This window comes from Triticum aestivum, chromosome 3A (assembly GCF_018294505.1).
Source record: "Triticum aestivum cultivar Chinese Spring chromosome 3A, IWGSC CS RefSeq v2.1, whole genome shotgun sequence".
NCBI classification, from domain to species: domain Eukaryota; kingdom Viridiplantae; phylum Streptophyta; class Magnoliopsida; order Poales; family Poaceae; genus Triticum; species Triticum aestivum.
The window spans coordinates 317,330,698-317,350,633 of NC_057800.1; positions in this window are offsets into that span (position 1 = coordinate 317,330,698).

Here is a 19,936-nt window from a genome sequence, read left to right on the forward strand (position 1 = left end):
CCAAGACCGGAGCTTCAGATGCCTTCCATGTTTCCGGGTTTCATCGTGTGATTTGTTTGGTTCAGCGTTTTCATCTTTGCATCATGTGCATTTGCATCATTTCATCATGTCTTTAATCTTTGCATCTCAAATCAAATAAATAAATCGTATGGATTTTCAGTCCATTTAAACCGAGGGAGTTCACCTGGTGATTTCTCTATATAACATATCCTACTAATAATTATGGAGCTATTATTAAATATTCCATTCTTTTGGAATTAACCGTTGACACACTTGCAAATAAATCCCAATGCCTTGGTTATCTCAATTCTTGGTCTCCGACTTGTCCTCATTTTTCTTTTATCATTTTATCGAGGATCTTCCTAGATGTTCAACATTTTTGGAAACTTCGGATCCCTACTCCTTTCAAACGAGTTGAATTAAATTCAAATACATTTGAATTTATTCTTTCAATCTTGGTCTTTCCTAATTTTCTCTGTCCTAACATATTTTTGTGAGTCCGGGAAAACTATCCGCGCGTCCAACTTCGTCCCCTATCCTCTCATTCTTTTCTTCCTTATCTCTGTGTTTTTTCTCTTTTGAGTGGGAGAGAGGGTGCCCAACAGGCCATTTAGGCCCAGCTGCACCTCAGGCCAGCCGCAGCCCACTTGGGCCTCCCTAGGCCCACCCCAGCGCTGGCCTCTAAGGCCCAGCCGCACCCACCAACCCTAGTGCTAACCCTAGCCCGTTTCCCTATCGCTCCATCTCTTCCCTGGCGCCGCCAGCGACACCCATCGCCCGAACCCTGCTTCTCCTCGATCGGTCTCTCCCTCTAGCGCTCCCTCAGCCCCCCTCGTCTCCACCCCACCGCCAGAGCGTCCCGCACTTGATCCTCACCCTTGATGCCCATTCAGAACCACCACCTCATCGCCCGATCCATCGCCTCACCCTCTCCCTCGTCCCATGCATAGCCACCCTTCCCCTTCGACACCCTCTCCCTCTCGTCCTCCCACACCGCCGCCAAGTTCACCCGGAGCCCCGCTGGATCCCATGCCCGCACGCCGCCTCCCTTCGATTCTCCCCCGCTCGCGACCAAAGCCACCGGAGCGCTGCCAGCCTTGTCCCTCTCTCCTTCGTTCTCCTGCGCCGTCATACGCAGAGGAGCAGGGCCCTCGCACCGTGCGCCTCGTGCCCCTGCTCCCGGACATCCTCTCCGGTCGCCTCCTCCGTGCCTCCAGCGTGCCATGGTCTCTTCTACCTCAGCGCCACCCATGGCTGCCTAGCTGGCAAGTCCCGCCGCCGCTCCGGCCAGCGAGTCCAGGCCACCGAGCTGGCCTTGCCTCGCCTCCTGCATCCCGTGTGCCCCACTGGGCGCGGGGGTTCCCATGTCCAACGCCTCCTACTCGCTCCGCCACGGCCTCCTCGACATGGTTGAGCCCGACCACGACCCTCTCCACATGCCACCTAGTTCTCGTCTCCTCCCTGTGGCATCGCGTGCCCGAAGCCCAGGACCTCCTCCGCTTGCTGTTGCCATTGCTGTCAAGTCAGACGACTACCGGACAAAGATTATCGCCAAGTTCCATCGTTGAAGATTTTGTCAAGTTGCACTGGTTTCGGCAAACACCACCCCGCAAGCACCAAGTACCACGACGGTCCTTAAAGAGTTTAGATTCGACAAGTCCGATGGTGCACTTGTACAACTACTTTGTCGAGACCGACACTGGCAAGACCGACGGTGCGGAAACGCAAAGTACCACTCATGTCGGCAAGACCCGCAAGTCGGACCCCGAACAATCGACGTCTCGTGGACCGTGTACAACTACCATCGCCCCGAAGACGTTGGAGTCGTCAATTACCTCTCCGAACAAGCGTGAACGACTACCGTCGCAAGAACGGGACTGGAAAGTCCGAAGACCACAAGTACCACGACACCGATGACATGAACGTCTACGGAAACTCATGCAACGATAAACATGCACCAGTACCGCTGCCGAGATCGCGAGAACCTCTACCATCGACCCTAGAGCATGCGAGAATGACTACTTCCACTACCACCGTCACGAGAACATCTACTTCCTCTACTTCGCACCAAACGAGAACTGTCCCGCTTGCACGCTTCAAAGGTATAACCTCGAGACGACGTCCGTGAACGAATGCATGTTGGTTGTCGTAATCCACCCGTGAACATTTGTTCCCTCGTTTGACACCATCGTTGATTCATGGGACACCCGGTATCCGGGAGCGCCCCACCATCTTTTGCACGCATCCGCACACTTCTCCTTTGCAACGGTACCTCAATCGAGTTACCGGAACCGGAACGTTGCCGTGGCACCATTTCGTTATCGTTGCCGTGGCACCCTTTTCCTTTCCACTACGGTGACAAATGCTTCTTAATGCTCTGGTCAACTTTTAATAAAAATTGCATAAACTTGAACATGTCATCCGCATCATGTTAACAACTTTAAGATGGTTAAAATTTGTTGTTGCTTTAAAATTGATAATGCATATGGGGACTTACCGGATTTGTTATTTGTTATATCCGGCCCCATTTAAATTGTTTAGATGATATAGTTTTGTTACGCTTCACCTCTTGTCATATTAACCAACATTTAATATTGTTGAGTACTTAAACAGGAGAGAACTAAATAATTGATGTGGTGTTTTGTCAATATGCATCCCGATGCATATTGAGCTCTTCTTAACTTGTAGTTTTGTTCGTGCTCTTGCCATGCCATGCCATGAACATTTAAACTGGACATGCATCATACTTGGTTGTGCATCATGCCATGTTTATGTGGTGGTTGTTTACCATGTTGTTTGCTTCTTTCCGGTGATGCTTCTTTGGGTTAGTTCCGATATCGTCGCGTTTGTGAGGATTCGTTCGACTACGTCCATTTGTCTTCTTCATGGACTCGTTCTTCTTCCTTGCGGGATCTCAGGCAAGATGACCATACCCTCAAAATCACTTCTATCTTTGCTTGCTAGTTGCTCGCTCTTTTGCTATGCCTATGTTGTGATACCTACCACTTGCTTATCATGCCTCCCATATTTTTGAGCCAAGCCTCTAAACCACCTTGTCCTAGCAAACCGTTGTTTGGCTATGTTACCGCTTTGCTCGGCCCCTCTTATAGTGTTGTTAGTTGCAGGTGAAGATTGGAGATTGTTCCATGTTTGGAACATGGATATTTTGTTGGGATATCACAATATCTATTATTTAATTAATGCATCTATATACTTGGTAAAGGGTGGAAGGCTCGGCCTTATGCCTGGTGTTTTGTTCCACTCTTGCCGCCCTAGTTTCAGTCATATCGGTGTTATGTTCCCGGATTTTGCGTTCCTTACGCGGTTGGGTTATAATGGGAACCCCTTGGCAGTTCGCTTTGAATAAAACTCCTCTGGCAAGGCCCAACCTTGGTTTTACCATTCGACACCTAGCCTTTTTCCCTTGGGAGTCGCACATCCCGAGGGTCATCTTTATTTTTAAACCCCCGGGCCAGTGCTTGTCTAAGTGTTGGTCCAACCCAGAGCACCGTGCGGGGCGTCCCTTGGGCAACTTGGGTTCGTTGGCTCCCGTACGCTTAGCTCATCCGGTGTGCCCTGAGAACGAGATATGTGCAGCTCCTATCGGGATGTCGGCGCATCGGGTGGTCTTGCTGGACTTGTTTTACCATTGTCGAGGATGTCTTGTAACCGGGATTCTGAGCCTGATCGGGTCTTCCCGCTAGAAGGAATATCCTTCGTTGACCGTGAGAGCTTGTGATGGGCTAAGTTGGGCCACCCCTGTAGGGTTTTGAACTTTCGAAAGCCGTGCCCGCGGTTATGGGCAGATGGGAATTTGTTAATGTCCGGTTGTAGAAAACCTGAAGTTGACCTTAATTAAAATACACCAACCGCGTGTGTAACCATGATGGTCTCTTCTCGGTGGAGTCCGGGAAGTGAACACGGTGTTGGAGTAATGCTTGACATAGGTTGTTCTAGGATCACTTCTTGATCATAGTTGTTCGACCGTGCTTTTGCCTTCTCTTCTCGCTCTCATTTGCGTATGTTAGCCACCATATAGGCTAGTCGCTTGCTGCAGCTCCACATCATACCTTTTACCCTACCTATAAGCTTAGATAGTCTTGATCGCAAGGGTGTGAGATTGCTGAGTCCCCGTGACTCACAGATACTTCCAAAACCAGTTTGCAGGTGTCGATGTTACCGAGCAGGTGACGCAACCAAGCTCAAGGAGGAGCTCGAGGAAGATCTTGTCTTTGTGTTGTTTCATTCTAGTTGATCAGTAGTGGAGCCCAGTCGGGATGATCGGGGATCTGTGTAGCATTTGGGGTAGTCTTCTTTTATTTTGGTTCCGTAGTCGTACCTTGATTGTATCTGATTGATGTAATGCTTTATTCATGTATTGTGTGAAGTGGCGATTGTAAGACAACTATGTATCTCTTTCCCTTATGTATTACATGGGTTGTGTGAAGATTACCTCACTTGCGACATTGCTTTCAATGCGGTTATGCCTCTAAGTCGTGCTTCGACACGTGGGAGATATAGCTGCATTGAGGGCGTTATAAGTTGGTAATCAGAGCCTTCCCCGACCTTAGGAGCCCCCTGCTTGATCGAATCGCTGGCATTATTGAGTCTAGAAATGTTTTGAGTCATTTAGGATTATATATATCGGAGAGTTAGGAATTCTTTTTACTCCTCAGTCCCTTCGTCGCTCTGGTGAGGCATCCTGACGTAGAGTTTTGACTCTTCTCTTCTCAAATTTCACTAAAAAAATTAGGATCACACGGGTATCTTGGAATCGTTCCGATGGTTTTGTGACGAGAACATTGTTCTTGGTGCCTCCTGTCATTTAGGGGTTGTGGCAGTGTCCCGGGGAGTTGAGCTCCGAGGTGTTGTCGTCACAATTTTATCGTTGCAGTTCTGGAATACCTGAGTTTAGTTTCGCCGACATCGAAAATCTCTTTTATGTAGTTGTTGGTAAGATAACCTCGACGCCACCCAGTACTGGGGTGGGAGTTCGGGAGTATTGCCATAACTCCTATAACGGATGCTTTTCGAAGGTTGAGGTAAATGATTTCCGAAGGTTTCTTGGTTATGTGTTGAAGGATGGATACAGCTAGATGTAGGATTTGCTAGTTTGGGTGAGATATTATGCTTCCCCTGTATCCCCAACACCTGATTGCATAACCGGAAATTTCGGGAGTTTATAAGTGGGAATTCAAGTAGCTCTTAGGATATCTTTCCGACAGATGTATGATTTGAAATTGGGGTTCGACGTCTAGTGGTCCGCCTATTCACGGTTGGTTTTACAGTGGTCTCGTTGTGTCTTAAAGGTTCCTTGGCTATGCCGACTTGGGGACGCTTCGTATGTCCTGTGCACTGCCTTCTACATGATGGTGTTGTACGATCGAGCCCGTGTAGGCCCCAACATGAAAACTTCGGGCGAAATCTCTATCATATGTTTGTTCCGGCTTATTCTACAAGCCAATCCTTTGTTTTGTTTTGAGTTGTGGTATCCGAGTTGCTTCGAAGTCAAATGTTGATTCCATACCTTCCCCAAATGGTGTTCTCATACTCCGATGTGAATACCAATCCTTCTTGATCATCAAGATTGTTTTGTCAATCCTTTTTAACCAGTGTGCTTCTCTTCAAGTGGATCCGACCATTTCAACATCCGCAAGATCAATTATCAGTTCTTCTCAACGGTGTTTGTTTCATTCGTCCCAAGTTGCCTTTGTTTTCCCACTCACCCACCCTTTTTCTTCAAGGACTCAGATATCTTAATCAAGTATCCATCTTATTGATGCGAGGCCTCTTCATTCCTTTTCCATCAATGTTTCTTATCCGGTGATTCTCCTGAAGATTCTAACGGAGCTTCTAGTTTATCATTCTTCGTTCTTTTTTCTTCTCCGGTGGAACCAGTTCAAGCTTTGTTGATCATATCCTTTTCCTCGTTCCAAATGCTTTTCTCATGCCGGTGCGCCTCATAATCATCCATTTCTCGCTATTCTATTATTCCAGAGTGCTGAAGATATCTCGAAGATTCGTGTTTACACTCTGCTTTCATTCAAACTCTTTCAAGGATGTTATCACTTTCAAGCCATTTAAATCAACCGGTGCAATCTCCTCTTCTAGTAATCGTTCTACAGTGCTTCTTTTGAGTGGGCCCTAACCCACAGGTCTTTTTCCAGGATCTTACCTGACTCTTCTTATTTTCCCGGAGCTATCCTCAAATTTCTTTTCGAAGTTTGACGTAAGAATAAATTATCATCAGTAAAATGTCTTTCTCCAAGATCTATCAAATTCTTTTCATCGTTGGTTCAACTTTTCCATTCTTCTTTATCCCGGAGTATCTCAATAATTATCAGTGGTGGTTCTCGTCATCATTCTCAACATTTGAAGACCGAAGAAGAGCTTCTCTGCAATCATATCCGTTCTCTTGAAGAATCATGGTTCTAGCTTGCTGCCATCCTTTCATAATTGTTTTCGATTGTCAGTTCTTTTCACCCATCCGGAGCAATTCAGGAGTCTTTTCAGTTTGTGCCTCTGAAGGCCATCATTTCAGATCATTCATTTCAGCTTTCAGCTCTCGTTATCTAAATCTTACCGGTGCATCATTCAAGTGATCTCTAATCAGTTCGTGACCCCTTCGGTCTCATGTATCTAAATCCTAGCATGCTCCTTCGTCCATTTCCTAATTCTTTCCGGTGATTCTTTTTCTTTACTTCGTTCATTTTCAATCCTTATGGTGGTTTGCTCAAGATTCTCTTCCATGGTGATCATATCAATTCATTCGGTGTTTCAATCCTACCGATGGTTCATTGAAGACCTTCCCAAGTTTATGTTATATCTCTCTTAATCTATTCTATGAGAATAAGTAATATGTAAAATCCGTTGATTGTCATCAATTTAATTGGTGAAGGATAAGCATAATGTAATTCTTATTCTTGTTTCATCGAGTAAATTCAATTCCTTTTTCTGGAGGTTCTTCATATCACATTCTCGGTTCGACATGCTTTATCTTTCTTTTCCGCAGTTCCAAGTTTCCATTTTATCTCATCACGAAGATCCATCTAATCATTGCAAGGATTCACCTTGTGTTTTCAACTTCTCTTTCCTTCCGCTTGATCATCCTTTTGTTACTGTTGTTCTTCGTGAAGGTTCTACATGATGGTTTCATCAAGGATTTAATTCCTTCTAGAAGTGTTTATCAAGATTCTTTTCAGAGGAGCTCAAGTTTTCTTCATCTTGCAATCCGCAGTGCAATTCTTTCACGCATATCTTTTGAGGTGGTGTTATGTCATTCTTGATAATTTTCCTTCGTGCTTCGTGTTTCACAATTTATCAAGATGAGGTATTTTAAATCCACCAATCTCTTCATTGGAGTTATCTTGGGCTATATTTCACCTAAAGCTTTCCTTTAAGGATTGTCGCTCTTATGGTGTTTATCAATGATCCAAGTTCTTCATTTATCCTCCCGGTGAGATAGCTTCTGGTCTACTTGTTCTTATCAATCCAATCCTTTTTCCCGTGAGTGGCAGGTTGTCACCTCATAATTTGAGATGTATTCCATAAGACCATATAAATCTTATTCTTTTCGTTGTTGGTTTCCCAACAACTCCGTTCTAGCATTTGTTGTAAGCATGCTCTCGTTTTTTTCCCTTCGTTCATTCCATTCTTACTTTTCGTCCGGAGGCATTGTGAGGTTGCTCTCTTCGACCCATCATCTTGTTTTGTCAAGATCATGTTCTTTCCTTTGCTAATTCATTCAACCGGAGTGTTGTGTCATCCCTTCAATTTCCTTTCATCTTATCAAGCTTTCTTCTCTTTTCTACTGGAGTGCTCTCGAAATTATATCATTATTATGCCTTCTCTGTCTTGTTTTAACCGGAGTGTTGTGTCATCTGCTCAAGTTCTTTTCGTCTTATAAAGTCTTGCATCTTGTTTCAATCGGAGTGCTTGCATCTACTTCTTGTCCATTGTAACCTTTTCTTATGTCTTTCAACCCACAAGGTTCCTGTAATGTTCCTCCTTTCTAACGAAGTGTTTTCAACCTCGTTCATCTTTGTTGTATTCTTCCTTTCAATTTGTTCAACCTCTCAAGGTTCTTTGGTTTCATTCGTTTGTCAAAGAAGCAACATAGCCTTACCTCTTCTCTTTCTCTTCCATTTTTCCCTAAGGTGCCATTCTAGATCTCGGCACGAGATCCTCTCGTAGTGGTGGAGTGTTTTAACGCCCCAAGACCGGAGCTTCAGATGCCTTCCATATTTTCGGGTTTCGTCGTGTGATTTGTTTGGTTCATCATTTTCATCTTTGCATCATGTGCATTTGCATCATGTCATCATGTCTTTAATCTTTGCATCTCAAATCAAATAAATTCATACGTATGGATTTTAAGTCCATTTAAACCGAGGGAGTTCACCTGGTGATTTCTCTATATAACATATCCTCCTAATAATTATGGAGCTATTATTAAATATTCCATTCTTTTGGAATTAACCGCTGACACACTTGCAAATAAATCTCAATGCCTTGGTTATCTCAATTCTTGGTCTCCGACTTGTCCTCATTTTTCTTTTATCGTTTTATCGAGGCTCTTCCTAGATGTTCAACATTTTTGGAAACTTCGGATCCCTACTCCTTTCAAACGAGTTGAATTAAATTCAAATACATTTGAATTTATTCTTTCAATCTTGGTCTTTCCTAATTTTCTCGGTCCTAACATATTTTTGTGAGTCCGGGAAAACTATCCGCGCGTCCAACTTCGTCCCCTATCATCTCTTTCTTTTCTTCCTTATCTCTGTGTTTTTTCTCTTTTGAGTGGGAGAGAGGGTGCCCAACAGGCCATTTAGGCCCAGCTGCACCTCAGGCCAGCCGCAGCCCACTTGGGCCTCCCTAGGCCCACCCTAGCGCTGGCCTCTAAGGCCCAGCCGCACCCATCAACCCTAGCGCTAACCCTAGCCCATTTCCCTATCGCTCCATCTCTTCCCTGCCGCCGCCAGCGACACCCATCGCACGAACCCTGCTTCTCCTCGATCGGTCTCTCCCTCTAGCGCTCCCTCAGCCACCCTCGTCTCCACCCCACCGCCAGAGCGCCCCACACTCGATCCTCTCCTCGATGCCCATTCAGCGCCGCCACCTCATCGCCCGATCCATCGCCTTGCCCTGTCCCTCGTCCCATGCATAGCCACCCTTCCCCTTCGACACCCTCTCCCTCTCGTCCTCCCACACCGCCGCCAAGTTCACCCGGAGCCCCGCTGGATCCCATGCCCGCACGCCGCCTCCCTTTGATTCTCCCCCGCCGGCGACCAAAGCCACCGGAGCGCCGCCAGCCTCGTCCGTCTCCCCTTCGTTCTCCTGCGCCGTCATACGCAGAGGAGCAGGGCCCTCACGCCGTGCGCCTCGTGCCCCTGCTCCCGGACATCCTCTCCGGTCGCCTCCTCCGCGCCTCCAGCGTGCCATGGTCTCTTCTACCTCAGCGCCACCCATGGCTGCCTCGCTGGCAAGTCCCGCCGCCGCTCCGGCAGGCGAGTCCAGGGCGCCGAGCTCGCCTTGCCTCGCCTCCTGCATCCCGTGTGCCCCGCTGGGCGCGGGGGTTCCCATGTCCAGCGCCTCCTGCTCACTCTGCCACGGCCTCCTCGACGTGGTTGAGCCCGACCACGACCCTCTCCACATGCCACCTAGTTCTCGTCTCCTCCCTGTGGCATCGCGTGCCCGAAGCCCAGGACCTCCTCCGCTTGCTGTTGCCATTGCTGTCAAGTCAGACGACTACCGGACAAAGATTATCGCCAAGTTCCATCGTTGAAGATTTTGTCAAGTTGCACTGGTTTCGGCAAACACCACCCCGCAGGCGCCAAGTACCACGACGGTCCTTGAAGAGTTCAGATTCGACAAGTCCGATGGTGCACTTGTACAACTACTTTGTCGAGACCGAGACCGGCAAGGCCGACGGTGCGGAAACGCCAAGTACCACTCATGTAGACAAAACCCGCAAGTCGGACCCCGAATGATCGACGTCTCGTGGACCATGTACAACTACCATCGCCCCGAAGACATTGGAGTCGTCAATTACCTCTCCGAATGAACGTGAACGACTACCGTCGCAAGAACGGGACTGGAAAGTCCGAAGACCACAAGTACCACGATACCGATGACATGAACGTCTACGGAAACTCGTGCAACAATAAACATGTACCACTACCGCTGCCGAGATCGCGAGAACCTCTACCGTCGACCCTAGAGCGTGCAAGAACGACTACTTCCACTACCGCCATCGCGACAACGTCTACTTCCTCTACTTCGCACCGAATGAGAACTGTCCCGCTTGCACGCTTCAAAGGTATAACCTCGAGACGACGTCCGTGAACGAATGCATGTTGGTTGTCGTAATCCGCTCGTGAATGTTAGTTGTTCCCTCGTTTGACACCGTCGTCGATTCATGGGACACCCGGTATTCGGGAGCGCCCCACCATCTTTTGCACGCATCCGCACACTTATCCTTTGCATCGGTACCTCAATCGAGTTACCGGAACCGGAAAGTTGCCGTGGCACCGTTTCATTATCGTTGTCGTGGCACCCTTTTCCTTTCCACCACGGTGACAAATGCTTCTTAATGCTCTGGTCAACTTTTAATAAAAATAGCATAAACTTGAACATGTCATCTGCATCATGTTAAAAACTTTAAGATGGTTAAAACTTGTTGTTGCTTTAAAATTGATAATGCATATGGGGACTTATCGGATTTGTTATTTGTTATATCCGGCCCCATTTAAATTGTTTAGATGATTTAGTTTTGTTATGCTTCACCTCTTGCCATATTAACCAACATTTAATATTGTTGAGTACTTAAACGGGAGAGAACTAAATAATTGATGTGGTGTTTTGTCAATATGCATCCAGATGCATATTGAGCTCTTCTTAACTTGTAGTTTTGTTCGTGCTCTTGCCATGCCATGCCATGAACATTTAAACCAGACATGCATCATATTTGGTTGTGCATCATGCCATGTTTATGTGGTGGTTGTTTACCATGTTCTTTGCTTTTTTCCGGTGATGCTTCTTCGGGTTAGTTCCGATATCATCGCTTTTGTGAGGATTCGTTCGACTACGTCCATTTGTCTTCTTCATGGACTCGTTCTTCTTCCTTGCGGGATCTCAGGCAAAATGACCATACCCTCGAAATCATTTCTATCTTTGCTTGCTAGTTGCTCGCTCTTTTGCTATGCCTATGCTGCGATACCTACCACTTTCTTATCATGCCTCCCATATTGTTGAGCCAAGCCTCTAACCCACCTTGTCCTAGCAAACCGTTGTTTGGCTATGTTCCCGCTTTGCTCAGCCCCTCTTATAGCGTTGTTAGTTGCAGGTGAAGATTGGAGCTTGTTCCATGTTTGGAACATGGATATTTTGTTGGGATATCACAATATCTATTATTTAATTAATGCATCTATATACTTGGTAAAGGGTGGAAGGCTCGGCCTTATGCCTGGTGTTTTGTTCCACTCTTGCCGCCCTAGTTTCCGTCATATCGGTGTTATGTTCCCAGATTTTGCGTTTCTTACGCGGTTGGGTTATAATGCGAACCCCTTGACAGTTTGCTTTGAATAAAACTCCTCCAGCAAGGCCCAACCTTGGTCTTACCATTCGCCACCTAGCCTTTTCCCTTGGGAGTCGTGCATACCGAGGGTCATCTTTATTTTTAAACCCCCGGGCCAGTGCTTGTCTAAGTGTTTGTCCAACCCAGAGCACCGTGCGGGGCCGTCCCTTGGCAACTTGGGTCACATTCGCTCCCGTACGCTTAGCTTATCCGGTGTGCCCTGAGAACGAGATCTGTGCAGCTCCTATCAGGATGTCGGCGCATCGGGTGGTCTTGCTGGACTTGTTTTACCATTGTCGAGGATTTCTTGTAACCGGGATTCCGAGCCCTATCGGGTCTTCCCGCTAGAAGGAATATCCTTCGTTGACCGTGAGAGCTTGTGATGGGCTAAGTTGGGACACCCTGCAGGGTTTTGAACTTTCATAAGCGGTGCCCGCGGTTATGGGCAGATGGGAATTTGTTAATGTCCGGTTGTAGAAAACCTGAAGTTGACCTTAATTAAAATACACCAACCGCGTGTGTAACCATGATGGTCTCTCCTCGGCGGAGTCCGGGAAGTGAACACGATGTTGGAGTAATGCTTGACGTAGGTTGTTCTAGGATCACTTCTTGATCATAGTTGTTTGACTGTGCTTTTGCCTTCTCTTCTCGCTCTCATTTGCGTATGTTAGCCACCATATATGCTAGTCGCTTTGCTGCAGCTCCACATCATACCTTTTACGCTACCTATAAGCTTAAATAGTCTTGATCGCGAGGGTGTGAGATTGCCGAGTCCCCGTGACTCATAGATACTTCCAAAACCAGTTTGCAGGTGTCGATGCTATTGAGCAGGTGACGCAACCAAGCTCAAGGAGGAGCTCGAGGAAGATCTTGTCCTTTGTGTTGTTTCGTTCTAGTTGATCAGTAGTGGAGCCCAGTCGGGACGATCGGGGATCTGTGTAGCATTTGGGGTAGTCTTCTTTTATTTTGGTTCCGTAGTCGGACCTTGATTGTATCTAATTGAGGTAATGCTTTATTCATGTATTGTGTGAAGTGGCGATTGTAAACCAACTATGTATCTCTTTCCCTTATGTATTACATGGGTTGTGTGAAGATTACCTCACTTGCGACATTGCTTTCAATGTGGTTATGCCTCGAAGTCGTGCTTCGACACGTGGGAGATATAGCCGCATCGAGGGCGTTATAAACGATGGGGACACAAATTGAGAATGCAAGTATATGGCATATCAATAGCATGTTTATTCATGGGAAGCATATGGTGCACACAAGTATTGGGATCATGCAATGAATGGGATGAATCAAAATCTACTAAAATGTATGAGGAAACTATGGGGGTCTCCTCGTGAGGATTATTGGAAAGATCACATGGAGAAAATGGACAACATTCAAAACAATGCATATCCGAAGCTAGGTAGTCATGGAATGGCATATGAGATAAATGATGCAAAGGGAGCATGTCAATATCATCACAAGAAAAACAAATGCCAATAACCATGGTGTCGGTGTCAAAACCGGTGGATCTCGGGTAGGGGGTCCCGAACTGTGCGTCTAAGGCGGATGGTAACAGGAGGCAGGGAACACAATGTTTTACCCAGGTTCGGGCCCTCTTGATGGAGGTAAAACCCTACGTCCTGCTTGATTTATTCTCGATGATATGAGTATTACAAGAGTTGATCTACCACGAGATCATAGAGGCTAAACCCTAGAAGCTAGCCTATGGTATGATTGTCTGTTGTCCTACGGACTAAACACTCCGGTTTATATAGACACCAGAGGGGGCTAGGGTTACACAAGGTCGGTTACAAAGGAGGAGATATCCATATCCGTACTGCCTAGCTTGCCTTCCACGCCAAGTAGAGTTCCATCCGGACACGAGACGAAGTCTTCAATCTTGTATCTTCATAGTCCAACAGTCCGGCCAAAGGATATCATCCGGCTGTCCGGATACCCCCTAATCCTGGACTCCCTCAGTAGGCCCTGAACCAGGCTTCAATGACGATGAGTCCGGCTCGCAGTGTTGTCTTCGTCATTGCAAGGCGGGTTCCTCCTCCGAATACACCACAGAAAAATCTAAATACAAGGATAGTGTCCGACCCATCAAAATAAGTTCCACATACCACCGTAGAGAGAATAATATTTCCACAAATCTAATCTGCTGACACGTTTTGGCAACACGACATCACTCCATGGCTTGGTGATTACTCGAACCGTTTTTCTTTAACTAGCCCCGCACATAACGCGAGGCAGTTTCCTGACACGTCTTGTCAATGCAGAGATTTTGTCCCCCTTATTACGGGATTCTCATCAATACGGGCGTGGGTAACCCAACCGCGCCACCAATTACGGCGCTTGGGGGATAAGTGAGTTTTATCAGGCTAGTGGGGAGCATAGTTTTGGCCGCCCTTATAAAGAGATAAGGCTTAACCTTTCTCTGCCCACGCCTTCTTCCTCATTGCTCATCCTTTCTTGCGCACTCGAGCTCCAACGCCCAAGTCCACATCCTTCCCCTCAACCTTCTCCAAACATGTCCGGAGTGAGAGGCAAATGGATGGCTTCCTTCGTTACGGAGGGACACATCAAGAAGCTGAGCGGAGCCGGATACTTAGCCGTGAATATCGCGCACCGGCTGCCCGCTGCGGGGCAGATCGTTCCTACCCCAGAACCTCATTAGAGGGTAGTTTTCCTCCACCACTTCCTCCACGGACTGGGGTTTCCCCTCCATCCATTCGTCTGTGGTCTCATATTCTATTATGGGCTGGACTTCCATGATCTGGCCCTGAACATCATCCTCAACATTTCGGCGTTCATCGTCATGTGTGAGGCTTTCCTCTACATCCGGCCCCACTTCGGCATGTGGCTGAAGACCTTCAATATCCAAAGGGATCTTCTCCGTAAAGGCTGTGGTCTCTCTCGTGGAGTAGATCCGATGTGGATGAGCAATGCTCTATCTCTAAAATGAGCTGAGCCAATGCTAACTCTAACTAGAAGGAGGTGGAGGAGTATATATAGTCTAGAGCCACGAAGGGGTAAGTGAGGAGGGGATACATGGGCCTTTGGCCCAGTTAGGCACGCGCAGGTGCCGGACGTCCGGGCTGGGGGCGGATGTCTGGGGCTTTGGGACGAGCCGGATGTCCGGGGTCGCGGCCGGTTGTCCGGGCTGAGGTGGAGGTTCAGCTGCTCTCTGGATACGTCGGTGCCGGATTTTCGGGGGAGATGCCGGATGTTCGGGCTGTCGGGAGGCGCCGGATGTCCGGCCGCTGAGGCTTGTTCGGCCGACTGTTGGTGCAGCAGTTGGGTGGCTGCACAGGCGCCGGATGCCTGGCCTCTGGCCCGGATGTCCGACCGTTGTAGCTTCAGCAGTGCCGTCTTCTTCCGTCGTCGCTTCCAGGCTTCCCTCACGGATGGTGTAGTTATTCCTTGGCGCTTGCACTCCTCCTCAGCATCCGTGAAGCTCCGACAATACCTATGCATGCACAAGGGAGAAGTGTCAAGTAGTATACCATCCTCGAAGGGGTCAAGTGAGCACGTGTAAAGCAGATGATTCACCTTTATGTATGTGAAGTAGATGTCGCACGTGTCACCCGCCGAACGGACTCTTGAAATGGTGATGTCCATAGGATGCTCCGCATCACTATACTTTTGTGTGCAAAGAGGCATTATTTTCATTCGAGGACGTGCCTTCCTCTTTGCCTCCTGCTGTCACTAACATTTTGCAGGAGTTTGCTGACTTCTTTCCACAAGACGTGCCACCGGGATTACCACCTATTCGAGGGATTGAGCACCAAATTGACTTAATTCCCAGTGCATCATTACCCAACCGTGCACCATACCATACCAATCCAGAGGAGACGAAGGAGATTATGCGTCAAGTACAAGAACTGCTCGACAAAGGTTATATACGCGAATCCCTTAGTCCTTGTGTTGTTCCTACCATTTTAGTGCCAAAAAAGGATGGTACATCATGTATGTGCGTTGATTGTAGAGGCATTAATAATATTACTATTCGTTATCGTCATCCTATTCCTAGGCTAGATGATATGTGTAACGCCCTCGATGCGGCTATAACTCCCACGTGTCGAGGCACGACTTAGAGGCATAACCGCATTGAAAGCAATGTCGCAAGTCAGGCAATCATCACAACATCCCATGTAATATATAATAAAAGGGGGAGATAACATAGTTGGCTTACACTCGCCACGTCACATCAGAGTACATAAATAACATCCATCAAGCAAACACTCATGGCCCGACTACGGCGCCAAAATAGAAAAGACCCCCAACATGCGACAAGGTCCTGAATCGATAACCCCACCTAGGCACCACTACTGATCATCTGGAAAGGACACGTAGTAACGCTGAGAGTCCTCGTCGAACTCCCACCTGAGCTCGTAATCGTCAACTGGAGCAGAATCACCTGGACCTGCATCTGGAGTTGTAGTATCTGTGAGCCACAGGGACTCAGCAATCTCACACCCACGCGATCAAAACTATTTAAGCTCATAGGAATGGACAAGGCAAAATATATGTGGAGCTGCAGCAAGCGACTAGCATATGTGGTGGCTAACTTATACGCAAAAGAGAGCGAGAAGAGAGGGCGAAGCACGAGCGAGAAGCTAAAGGAACACCCTGCGCAAGCATAACTCCAACACCGTGTCCACTTCCCGGACTCCGCCGAGAAGGGGCCATCACGGTAACACACACGGTTGATTCTTTTTAATTAAGTTTAGTTCAAGTCATCTACAACCGGACATTAACAAATTCCCATCTGCCCATAACCGCGGGCACGGCTTTCGAAAGATCAATCCCTGCAGGGGAGTCCCAACTTAGCCCATAACAAGCTCTCACGGTCAACGAAGGAATAGACCTCCACCCAAGACACACCGATCAGACTCGGTATCTCGGTACAACAAGATGATTCGACAGGTTAAAACAAGTCCAGCAACACCGCCCGAATGTGCCGACAAATCCCGATAGGAGCTGCACATATCTCTTTCTCAGGGCACACTCAGATTGTCTTAGGTACGGGTAGGCCAGCCCAGAGTTGCCCCTGGTAGCCACCGGTAGCTGACAGGTGGACCAACACTCAGAGGAGCACTGGCCCGGGGGGGTAAAATAAGATGACCCTCGGGCTCCGGAAACCCAAGGGAAAAAAGAGGCTAGGTGGCAAATGGCAAAACCAATGTTGGGCATTGCTGGAAAAGCTTTAATCAAGGCGAACTATCAAGGGGTTCCCATTATAACCCAACCGCGTAAGGGACGCAACAATCCGGGAACATAACACCGATATGACGGAAACTAGGGCGGCAAGAGTGGAACAAAACACTAGGCGAGAGGCCGAGCCTTCCACCCTTTACCAAGTATATAGGTGCATTAAGATAACATGGCAATATAATGATATCCCAACAAGTAAATAAATGTTCCCACGAGGAACGGCTCCAATCTTCACCTGCAGCTAACAACGCTATAAGAAGGGCTGAGCAAAGCGGTAACATAGCCAATCAACGGTTTGCTAGGACAATGGTGGGTTAGGGGTTCAACATGGCAATTGGGAGGCTGACAAGCAAAAGGTAGGCATCGTAGCAGTGGCAAAGCAAAAGAGCGAGCAAACTAGCATAGCAAAGATAGTAGTGATTTCGAGGGTATGATCATCTTGCCTGCACAGTTGTCAGAGCTGACTGGATCCTCACAAGCAAACTCAACGGGCTCCTCGGTAGCAAACTCGTCTCCCGGCTCTACCCAAAGACAAACAAGCAACAAGGACACAATCAACCACGGGCAAGACCAAGCAATATGATGAAATGACGATATGCTATGCGGAATGCAATGCGGGATGCAAAATGCAAGATATGACAGGAAATGCATGAACCTGGCCTCAACTTGGAAAACCAAGTGTGCCACTGGACAGAGGGGATGAAATCGCTTGAAAACGATATAAAGATCATTGGAATCGGAGCTACGGTTTGGAAATGGCGAGCGTTTTAAGATATGACACCGGTCTGCGATTTACAGCAAGTAGGCGTCTAAATGCAACGAAATGAACATGCTACAGCCACCAAACATGAAAACAAAATACATGGCAGTGATGTACACAAGATGGTTGACAAAACACTAGCACTGAGCCATAGGCAAATTCATCCATTAAGAGGTCCAAACAAGCATGGCTAAAACGCAAATGCAAAACAGATTTCAGACTTAGTGAAATCAACACTAGTCTGAAATTTCAGATCACGAAGCTCTCTTCGGAGCAGCAAAACAACATGATAGAAAACCTGAACATGACAAGTAAGAACATGGCATGGAGCTACTCAACAAGCTTAATAAAACACCCAAAGTGACCTGGGGCCAAAAGGGTTCACAAAATACTCTACCGAGCTCACGAACATCGCTCGAACACAATCAGTTTTCAGACTTAGTGAAAACTGAGACATGCTGAAATTTAACTCACGAAGGCATGTAAACGAGCTCGATGCACTCACTACAGTGCAAGTCATGGCAAGGAAAGCATATAACCAGCAAGAAGGCACAAAGTGCTAGCTAGACATGGCAAGAACGAAGGCATAGCATGCATGGAACACTAACGGTAGCATCGGCGAAATCGCAAACAAGTTGACGATCTGCCCAGATTAACAACGGAGCAAAAGTTGAGCTCGATTGAGTCAACCCAGAGCACTCCACAAATGCCAACAAAGACATGGATGGATAGAGCATAACATAAATATCAATACTCCCTTACTGATCATCCTCAAAAGAGGCACGGATCGCTAGGAAACAAGCTGGACATATAGCATCATGAACTAAAATATCCCAGACTTAGCGAAAATCACCAAGTCCCTGAAATCTGCAATCTCAGGTACCCTACTTCGCAAGCTTGCACAAGACAACACACACATCCTAAAAATGCATGGGTGGCACCTCTGGAAAGAAGACAAAATGCTTCACAATACATCCCAAAGGGGCACAGGCATATCATGCACGGATTAAATATAGCAAAAATGACAAAAGTGCATGATGAACTAACGGATCTGCAATTTAACTCACGAAGCCTCCTTCTCACAGCATTTTGGGTATCAATATGACCTCAAATGCAAATTAAGCAATGGAATGAAATGATGTACATGTCGAGACGAAGATTTTGATATATCATACGCCTAAAACGGATCTACGGTTGCGGAGATACGAGCAGTCAAACATCGCATAAAAAACTAGGGTTTCTGGACAAAAGTCAACGGGGGGGGGGGGGGGTTGGATCTGAGATCTGGGACCTCACGGAAACCGAGGCGGCGCCGGAGCACTGTAGCAACCGGAGGCGGAGCTCGCCGGAGACGCGGCCGCCGGTCGGGGAGGAGGCTGCCGGGGCGGCGCCGGCGTGGAGGCGGGCGGCGCGCGCCGGTGCTCCCGGGCGGCGAGGGGAACCGCGGGCGGCGGCGGTGGTCGTGGTCGGCCGCGGGGGAAGAGGCGAGCGGCGGCGGGGAGGCGGCACGCGGCGGCGCCGGCCACCGGCGTCGGGGAAGGAGGCGGGCGGCGGGGTGGAGCGGACGCTGTCCGGCGCGGGCCGGACACGTCCGTCGGCGGCGGAGGAAGGAGATTTTTTTTTTAGGGTTTCGGGGAGAGGGAGAGATCCGAAAACGGAGGGGTGTATAAATAGGCATAGAGGGAGCTAGGAGAGTCCAAATGAGGTGCGGTTTTCGCCCACACGATCGTGATCGAACGCTCTAGGACATGGAGCAGAGTTTGGTGGGTTTTGGGCCAAATTTGGGGGGTGTTGGGCTGCAACACACACGAGGCCTTTTCGGTCCCTCGGTTAACCGTTGGAGTATCAAACGAAGTCCAAATGACCCGAAACTTGACAGGCGGTCTACCGGTAGTAAACCAAGGCCGCTTGGCAAGACTCGGTCCAATCCGGAAATGTTTAAACCCCACACAAGAAAGAAAGGTAGAAATGACCACCGGAGGAGAACGAAACGCCGGAATGCAAAACGGACAACGGGGAAAAAGCTCGAATGCATGAGATGAACATGTATGCAAATGCAACGCACGTGATGACATGATAAGAGATGCACGAAAAAGAAAACAACACACGGAGACAAAGACCCAAACCCGAGAAATAAATATAACTTGGCGCCGGAGACGGCAAGAGTTGGATACAAATATGGAAAGTATATCTGGGGCGTTACAATATGCTTGATGAATTGAGTGGCTCTACAATATTCTCCAAAGTTGATTTGCATAGTGGATACCATCAAATTCGTATGAAATTGGGAGATGAATGGAAAACAGCATTTAAAACTAAGTTTGGATTATATGAGTGGTTATTCACGCCTTTTGGGTTAACTAATGCACCTAGTACTTTCATGAGATTAATGA